Source organism: Aquila chrysaetos, chromosome W, assembly GCF_900496995.4.
Source record: "Aquila chrysaetos chrysaetos chromosome W, bAquChr1.4, whole genome shotgun sequence".
Taxonomy (NCBI): domain Eukaryota; kingdom Metazoa; phylum Chordata; class Aves; order Accipitriformes; family Accipitridae; genus Aquila; species Aquila chrysaetos.
The window spans coordinates 3475224-3485165 of record NC_054457.1 but is presented as its reverse complement, the minus strand read 5'-3'; positions in this window follow the sequence as shown (position 1 = coordinate 3485165).

Here is a 9942-nt window from a genome sequence, read left to right as displayed (position 1 = left end):
TTCTAAAGGCGTCTGGAATGCTCTTGCGACCGATGTTAGCTAAATATGTGTCCACAGCTGGCTGGGCATGAGAAGCTGAAAAATCCTTGACTTAGTATAAACATTACTTAACAACAACTGAAAACATCAGTGTGTTATCAACATTCTTCTCATACTGAATCCAAGACAAAAGACAATGCCAGCTACTAGAAAGAAAATTAACTCTATCCCAGCTGAAACCAGGACACAATCCAGCTGGTCAGCTGCCAGTGTGTAGTGGTACCAGGGGTTATTCATCCCTAGTTGCAGGAATTGGCATTTCCCTTTGTGGAACTGCATGAGGTTCTTCTCTGCCTAGTTCTCCAGCCTGTCAAAGTCCGTGTGGATGGCAGCATGATCCTCTGGTTTATTAGCCACTCCTCACAGTTTTGTATCATCAGCAAACTTGCTGAGGGTGCACTCTGCCCCAGCATCCATGTCATTAATGAAGAGGTTGAACAGTACTGACCCATGGGGTATATCACTAGTGACATGCCTCCAACTGAATTTTGCGGCACTGATCACAATGCTGTGGGCCCATCCATTCAGCCAGTTTTCAATCCATCTCACTGTTCACTTATCTAACACATATTTTGTCAAGTTGTCTATGAAGATATTATGGAAGACAGTGTCAAAAGCCTTACTGAAGTTGAGGTAAACAATAGCAACTGCTCTCCTTTCACCCACAAAGCTAGCCATCTCATTGTAGGAGGCTATCAGGTTGGTTACACAATTTCCCCTTCATAAATCCATTCTGACTACTCTCAGTCACGTTCTTGTCCTAAGATATTTGGTAAGGGCTTCCAGTATTATAGGCTCCATCACCTTCCCAGGGATTAAGATGAGTCTGACCAGTCTGTAGTTCCCCATATCTTCCTTCTTGCCCTTCTTGAAGATAGGGGTGACATTTTCTGTCTTCCAGTCTTCAGGAACCTCCCTTAATCACCATGACCTTTCAAAGATAATTGTTAGTGGCCTTGCAATGACATGGGCCAACTCCCTCAGCACTTGTGGGTGCAACCTGTCAGAGCCCATGGACTTATGTATGTCCAGTTAGTTTAAATGCTCCCTAACCTGGTCCTCTTCCACCAAGCGTAAGTCTTCCTTGCTGTAGACTTTCCCACTGGTCACAGGGGACTGGTATTCCTGAAGGCTGATATTCCATCTACCCCATCTACCACTTCCTAGCTTGATTTGTGAGGACTATCTCCTTCCCCCATGATTCCTAGGTTATAGCTCTCCTTACCAGGTTGGCCAGCATGTTGGCAAAAATACTTTTGCCTCACTTAGACAGGTGGATTCCGTCTCTTCCAAGCAGCTTTTGATTCTTGAAGAGAGTACTATGTCCAATAAGGTTCCATAGAAACCAAACCCCTGCTGCTGTCATCATTTGCACAAACAATTGCTGACCTGCAGGATCCATCCAGTCCTCCTCAGGCCACCACCTGGGAACCAATGCCCTTGACCACTGCCCCCAGCGCCATATAGTCATGCTCGATACTTTTCATGTCTCCCCTGGCAGTATCATTGGTGCCTACTTGGAAGAGCAGTAAGGGGCAATAGTCCAAGGGCCAGAGAAGCCTCAGCAGTCTCTCCACAACATCCCTAATGCCAGCCCACAGTAAGCAGCAAACCTCCCTATGTTACAATACAAAAATCAGTTTTGTACTTACAAGTTAAAATTGTAACTACAGGGAATTGTGTGAGGTACAATGAATCATGATGGGTATAACCATAGAAACCTCATATATTTTCTGTCAAATTTTGTGTTTAAGAACTAACATTATGATTGAAACAATAGACAAGAGTGTAGCCAGGGGACTAGCTAATAGAGGTAATTACAAGAGTGTAGTTAAGTGATTAACTAGTATTTACTCCTAAGTTTGGCAGTTCTTTGCTCTTATGACTAGATGTTCCTGTACACTAGATGAGAACAATGTTGAACCTGACCACATGTGATTGAAACTGCTTTAAGCTTCAAGATCAAAGAACAAGGACAAGAACAAAGACTTCAAAGGACAGCCAGCAAGAACTTCAAATGGGTCAGTGGTCGCAAAAGCATCCCTTTGACTCAAATGGATCCTTCATTGCGCATGATCGGATGTAGGCAGTACTGTGATAATCAGTTATAATCATTTTTATGTATATGTATACTAATCTGATTAATATGCAATTAGTTATTCTATATAACCTGTTAGTACTAAAGCTGTTTATGCACGCTAGGTGGAACTATCCCCCGTGCATCCAGCGCTGCAATAAACGAAGTGCCTGCTTCTTAACTTCTCATTGCTGTTAAGGAGTTTTATTCCGGATTTCGGCAACACCTAGATGACAGATGTTTTGCACCAGGAAGTGCTGATCCATTATTATCCCAGTAAGAAAGGCACTCAGACTCTGTAAGGATCATTCAAAATGCTATTTATTAGAGCTAACGCTATAAGGAGAGAATAGTACAGATAATCTTACATCCCTTTAGATGGTGGGAACTCTGAGTTGTGTGGCATCGAATGGGCCTCTGATCGATGCGCAGCATGCCATGCAGACCCCACCCATAGAAAAGAATCTCCCATTTTGGTCATTTGAGCCATTATAGGATTTTCTTACAAGGAAACAACTCTATTCATCATTACTACTGTCAAACACAAAGGATGTTTGCCTGAGAACTTCTTGCTGCATTTTTAGAGAAAGGCGAGGACATACAAGTGATGTGATCACGGATACCAAGTGGGAGGTTCCCGCAGGCTCCTCTGTTACAATGAGCTGGCTAAGTTTATTCTGCGGCCAAGGGATTTGTGCAGCACAACACAGGCCTGAAGGCCAAGCTATATAAGCAGCATAGGGCAGCACAGTACAGGCCTAGGCCAACTCAGGTTAATGGTTATGTGGATCACTAACTCCTCGATGTACAATAGTTTTCTGGTCAGGACTACTACATTCCACCCCTTGATCCACATACAGTTTACCTTTCTCAGAGATATTATAAATTACAGATTATAATAGTAAGTGCTTTGGCTACAGTGTGATGTAGTAGACAGGAAGGAGCTTCGGTGCAGCTGGAGGACAAGGGCATCCAACATGTCACGTTTGTTGATACATAGCATGCAGCAAGCAAAAGCAGCAGTGTGAGGCTCCACATAGTGGTTCTGTGTGAGATAAAACAAAGGCATTATTTTATGTACAGCATACATTGAGGCACATAATAAGGGCTGTCTGCCTGCTCCTGTAGGATTAGGTATGTGGCTTCTGGTCCCTTTGCCAGGAGCTCTGCAAGGATGACTTTCCCTCAAGAAGTCCAGTACATGCACTTGCCTCCAACTCACAGTGAGTCATTAGGTTCTGTCAGCATCCCGGATTGTACCTCATAGCATTGATGGCCTAACAGAAGCTGGTAGGAAGCCTTGGAAGTGTGCTTTACTATTCAATTTCATTGCAGCTTGCTGTAGCTCTGTTGGCCAGTTATGAAGAGTGTGAGAAGGGAGCAGTACACATAACTGTTCCTTCAGTAAGGCATTGCTCCACTCAGCTAGGCCAGCTCCCCTGGGATGATAAGCTATTTGGTGTATCCAGTGTACTTCATGCTCAGCAGCCCATTGTTGTACCTTTTGGCCTGTTAAATGAGACCCATTGTCCGACTGGATGCAGGTGTATGGGCCTATCCACTGTCTTAGTAATGGCAGGCCGGCCTTTCAATGTCCCTTTCTGGTCCACACATGTAGCTGGGGACACAGCAACATAACTGGTATATGTGTTGACAACTACCAATATGTACTGTAATCCCTGCGCTTTTGGTAAGGGCCAGATGTAATTTAATTGTCAGGTATGGCCAAGAACAGGGCCTTGTTGAAACTGCCCATAAGGCTGCTGAGACAACTTTTTATCTTTCAATACTTTATAGACTGCACGCCACTGCACTAGTTCCTAAATGGCTTCCTGAGTACATGGGATGCCCCAGATTGGAGTCCATCTGTATGTGCCATTCACACCTAGGTGCCCAAATTTTTCTTGGGCCCATTTAACAAGGCCTTCCTCATCAGGAGAAAGAGCATCAGGGCATGAGGTATCCAGTCTTCAGGAACCTCCCTTAATCACCATGACCTTTCAAAGATAATCGTTAGTGGCCTTGCAATGACATGGGCCAACTCCCTCAGCACTTGTGGGTGCAACCTGTCAGAGCCCATGGACTTATGTATGTCCAGTTAGTTTAAATGCTCCCTAACCTGGTCCTCCTCCACCAAGCGTAAGTCTTCCTTGCTCTAGACTTTCCCACTGGTCGCAGGAGCCTGGGCTTCATGAAGGCCAATTATAGGGCGCAAGAAGACTTTGTTACGGTAACCCAGGATAGTTCGCCTCCCCCATCCAAGTATGTAGAGTCCCAAGCACGTTTTATCTCATTGTCACAGTAATCCAGGATAGTTTGCTTCCCCACCCATCTGCACCTACTTTTGCATGCGTGCCAATGAGGGTGGCCAGCTGTGGATCTCAGAATTTGGACAACAGCACCTGCATTACATCAGCGAGTTTGCTAATGAGCAAACCAAAACATTACACATGTATGATATGTTAATCAGCGCAAGTTTTATTATCCACCCCTGCAGCGCTTTCCCTTGAGCTTCACCCCCGAGCAGAGCTCTGCTGTGTCGGGTCCCCATTTTGACTAGCATCAGTGTCCTGGGGCTCCCACTGTGGTAATGCTACGCTTTCATTAAAGCCAAAGCTTTCACTTGCTGAGTGTCGTGCCTTGTCCCTGAGGGATCCACACCTGCTTTTCACTCATAACACCAGTCTTACCAGTAAAGACTGAGGCAAAGAAGGCATTGTGTACCTTGGCCTTTTCTGTGTGCTTTGTCACCAGGTTCCCTGCCCCATTCAGCAGTGGGTTTTCCCTAGTCTTCCTTTTTTTGTTTGATGTACTTGTAGAATCCTTTCTTCTTGCCCTTCACATGCCATGCCAGATTAAACTCCAGGTCGGCCTTGGTTTTCCATGTCTATACTCCTCCTGGGTCACCTGTTCTTGCTTCCACCTCCTGTACACTTCTTTTTTATGTCTGAGTTCAGTTAGGTGCTCCTTGTTCATCCGTGCAGGCCTCCTGCTTGCTTTCTTTGATTTCCCACTTGTCAGGATGAACCACTCTTGAGCTTGGAGGAGGTGATCCTTGAATATCAACCAGGTCTTTTGGACCCCTTTTCTCTCCAGGCTCATATCACAGAATCACAGAATCACAGAATTGCAGAATGGTTGAGGGTGGAAGGGACCTCTGGAGGTCATCTTGTCCAACACCTCTACTCAATCAGGGTCACCTAGAGCCAGTTGCCCAGGACTATGTCTAGATGGCTTTTGAATATCTCCAAGGAGGGACAGTCCACAACCTCACTGGGCAACCTGTTCCAGCGCTCAGTCACCCTCACAGTAAAAAAGGGTTTCCTGATGTTCAGACAGCACCTCCTGTGTTTCAATTTCTGCCCATTGCCTCTTGTCCTGTCACTGGGCACCACTGAAAAGAGCCTGGCTCCATTCTTTCTGCACCCTCCCTTCAAGTATTTATATACATTGATGAGATCCCCCCCCCGAGCCCTCTCCTCTAGCCTAAACAGTCCCAGCTCTCTCAACCTTTCCTCATAGGAGAGATGCTTCATTCCCTTAATCATCTTCGTGGCCCTGTGCTGGACTCTCTCCAGTATGTCCATGTCTCTCTTGTACTGGGGAGCCCAGGACTGGCTTCACCAGTGCCGAGTAGAGGGGAAGGATCACCTCCCTTGACCTGCTGGCAATGCTTTGCCTAATGCAAAGCTCTGGTTGTTCTGGTATGCAGACTTTATCAGTCTTGTGCTTAATTAGAATAGCTCGTGCTTAATTGGAACTAGGTAGAGGAATCAAGGTAGAATGATTCATCTTAGGGAATATATAAGGTAAACAATGTGTCACTAGTATGAATTGAATAATTATAGGGGAGTTTGGGGTGCAAAATTTTTCAAGATCACCTGTACCCCAGCAATCATATCAGTAATACCACATAAGGCTGAGGTCCCCCTGTCTTGTTGAGGAAGGGGACTGACAGAGCAGCTTCATGGGCACCTGGCAGCCAGCCAAGGTCAACCCCCAACATTTACATATATTAATATGTTTATATAAATCATATATATATAAATATACAAAGTGTATCTGTGTACAAATAAATAAAATATATATTTATACATATTTGTACACTCCTTTATATTTCTATATACTCCACAGGCCAGGGGAGTCTACACCCCTGGTCTGACTCCAGTAGCTAGCACCAAATTCCACTCACACACATACAGGTCTCACCAGTATCTGGCACTTAGTCCCTGCAGTGGGCACACACACACACACAAGTGAGATTACGCACAGAGATAGTTAATAAAAGACTGAATAAGGAGACAGGCTAGACTGGTAATCAGGCACAGGGCTCAGTCAGACAAGTGTACTGACTGGTCCTGTTTTACATGTGACTGGCCCCTTTCTGTCTCTCTCCCTCTTTGTTCCTCCCTGCTCCCCCTTCCCCTGCACATTGCCTCATCAGTTGGCACAGTTCCACTGACCCCCCTCCAATATCCTGGACCCTCAGGTTTGCATCCTTATCAGTTGCAAAGTCCAGGTTTTCCTGCAGTTTCTTGCTATCCCATCAATTAGTACGACTGACTAGGTTTGTTTCTTGTTATTGTCTTTGTTAATGCTAATTGGTCAGGTTTTATGTCTCTGTGTATTTGTCTCCCTCCCTTCCCTTATGCACCCAACTGAAAAAATAAACATTCTCACACTCCACATATCCTTACCAATTAGTGTGACTGACCAGGTTTGTTCTCATCACTGCCTCCCTTATCATTTGTTGGTTAGATTTGACTCTGGATGTTCTTGTTTATTGCTCTTTTGACCAGATACCCTTAAAGGAGCAGACACTGTCCTTCCACATACCCACTTACAAAATGTTTAAGAAATCTTGATAGAAATAATGTGATATTTTTATTAAATTAAAACTTGACTAAGAATCTTACAGTAGCTATATGTTCTTGTCCTGTCATGTCTCCAACAGTTTTAAAAGCTTAGTTTTGAAACAAAATAACAAAGTCATAAGAGTTTCACTAAAGGAATCTCTAATTCTAGGGTCTGTTTCCAACTCTTTTGGAAACATTCTGAAGTTGCTGCTCCGTGGCAGTTCTTTTGAAACAGCCTTGCATATACTGGGTGAGTGAGAGCAGTATTGCTATTGCACTGCACTGGAGCATGGAGTCTATGAATATAAGAAATAACTGTTTTCTTTCAGTGTTGCAATACAGTTCCTGGGGGTTTTTAATATTCTTTCACTTTTTTTGAGGGAGAGAGAGAAATGTAAAGGAAACTATTACTGAATGAAACACTCTACTATTTCTCTATAGTGATGATACTGATATTGCTAGCTCAGCCCATGTTTGAATGCTATATTGGATTAAAATGTTTTGGTGGTGATCAACTTCTGGACCTTCCAAAAGAAGGTAAATATAGAAACTTTGAATGATTTGAAGAAATTTTGGTGGTGTTCAACTATTCAGGTGAGTGGGTTTTATCATAAACTTTTCCACCTGATATTTTTTAAATGTTGTGGTAAGATATTTGCAAGATATTGGGCTAATGGTGAATCTGTTTAGGTGACCAAGTTCAAGGCAGTGAACCGTCTACTTGGTGTCCCTTTTGATAAAAACAAATGAAATGTTTGTTTCTGTTCTGACACTGTTTCTGTGAATACCTCTTCTGAGAGCAGTACTAGTTGAAGTGATCCTAGGACATCTGTTCATGCCCTTGAGTCTCACATTGCATTGTGCTGCTGGCACATCTGGTCTGCACAGACTAAATCAGGGAACTGATCTGGCTGAAATATAATCAGGATTTTCTCTTTTTAAGCAAATTATTTGATTCTCATTTCAGCTACACAAACAGCTGTACTAGCACAATGCAGTAAATGGTCTGGGAATGGTAGCTAACTCATGGTTTAAGCAACATTGTTGTCAAATATAAGCCCACAGTCAAACTAGCCAGTATTTGCATGTGGTTTTATTCTCTCCTTTTCACCTTAACCATACTTGCAATGTTTTTGTTATCTAATGCATGCCAAGTATTTGTTGCAGCACACACATTTCAGGACTACCTATTGAAATAATGAAATGGAGCCATGTAAGCCTTGTTTTCCCACAAACATTGTTTCTATGTTTATAGGACAAATTTCTCATAAACTGTGCCTGAAATATGTTCAGCATAACTATCTTATAAGTTACACAAAAGGTCACAATCTTCACAAGCTGTGTTACATTATGTCCTCATGCTGTTCAATGCCAACTTTAGCATTTTCTGTTTTAAGAGATCTTTCAGATATTTTAATTTATATTACATGCAACTGTTTTCAACCACAGAAATTTGGACTAAGGTATGAAACCTAGGTCTTAGAGCAGAATAGAATCACTCATGGGTTTGAGGCCTAATTAATATTATATTACCTTGTGGAAAAAAAAAAATACTAAGCTGTACTGAACTTTTCTTCTGTAGATAAACACTGTGCAAGAATGGAACCACACAGTTCTGGGAAACACTGTCATCCTCATGGTTATATTTCTCTTTAAATGTACACCAAACTGTATAGGTTCCAAAAGCTGATAGTTTGCAGCAAATGAACAACTTAGGTATTGAACACCATAAATATTATGGCAATAAGGACTGCAGATGTATACTAAAAGTTGAAAGACGATTCAGACTTACTGCGAAACGAGAACAGCAAATTGATACCAAAGTTATAGTATTCAATAAAGAGAATTACTTTTCTGAGTTTCAAAGTATATCTTTTAAGAGGCTGGGGTTACAGTCACCCAGATGATTCACAAATATCATAGAGACTGTGTCATGATAAAAGCAATGGTTTTGCAGGGCATCTAAGTGATTGTAAAGCTCTAGGTGTGCATATGCAGTGGTGAATCAAGCTATAAAAATGTTAGTATTGTTTTCCAGGGTCACGTGTCTTTTGGCATGCTACCACAAGACAGTGGCTATGTCCTAATCAGCAAAATCACAGGAGGATGCATCATAAAGGGGAGAAAAGAGTTAACCATAAAATTTGTCTGGTTCTCTTATTATAGTGATGTTGGGTAGGTTGGATCTCTGTCCAAATTTTCCCCACAGAGAATTTAAAAACAGTTTGGCAATTTGGCGTTTGTCAGGCTGCAAAACTACATCCTTCTGCCTGTAATCTTCAATGTATTTAGCTTTTTTGTCAGCATCTGAGCACCAGACTGGGTAGCCTGAAGCTTCTTGCTTCTGGCGGAGGTGGAGTTTTATATAATCTGAGAAAAGACTGTCACCCCTCTGTTCAAAATGCCAAGCCTCAGATTTTACCAACCCTGTAGCCTTTCTCCAGAGCCTTGTTCAATTCTGAGGAACACCAGCTGCCCACAAGGGCTCGCTCTTCATCACTGTGGGTACAGAGGGATGGACAGGTTTCAGCACAAGTGTGGCACAAAGGAAATAATAGCTTGACATTTACTCTCACGGGAAGCACAGGGGAAAAGAGCCCATGAGGCAGGTACACCTCTGCTTTGACCATTCCAAAGTAGGTCATCAGCAGTGTTGAAAAAATGGGGGAAATAACGTTTGAAACCCTTGAATGCTTGGGGAAGGAAGGCTGGGTAAAAACTTTAAAGAGTCTATGAAATGCATATTCAGGCTGGGTACTTCTATGCACATGAGTTTACCACCTTGTGTGATTAACTGCACATCCATTTTTTCCTTTAGAAGCTGACTAATAGCAAAGTAACCAACACAGCTTTTGTCATTATGCGCTAGGAAAGTGTAGCCCTGAAACTTTGTTTCCATAAACAACCAAATAAAGTCTACAAGTGTCATGGTTTAACCCCAGCCAGCAACTAAGCACCACACAGCCGCTC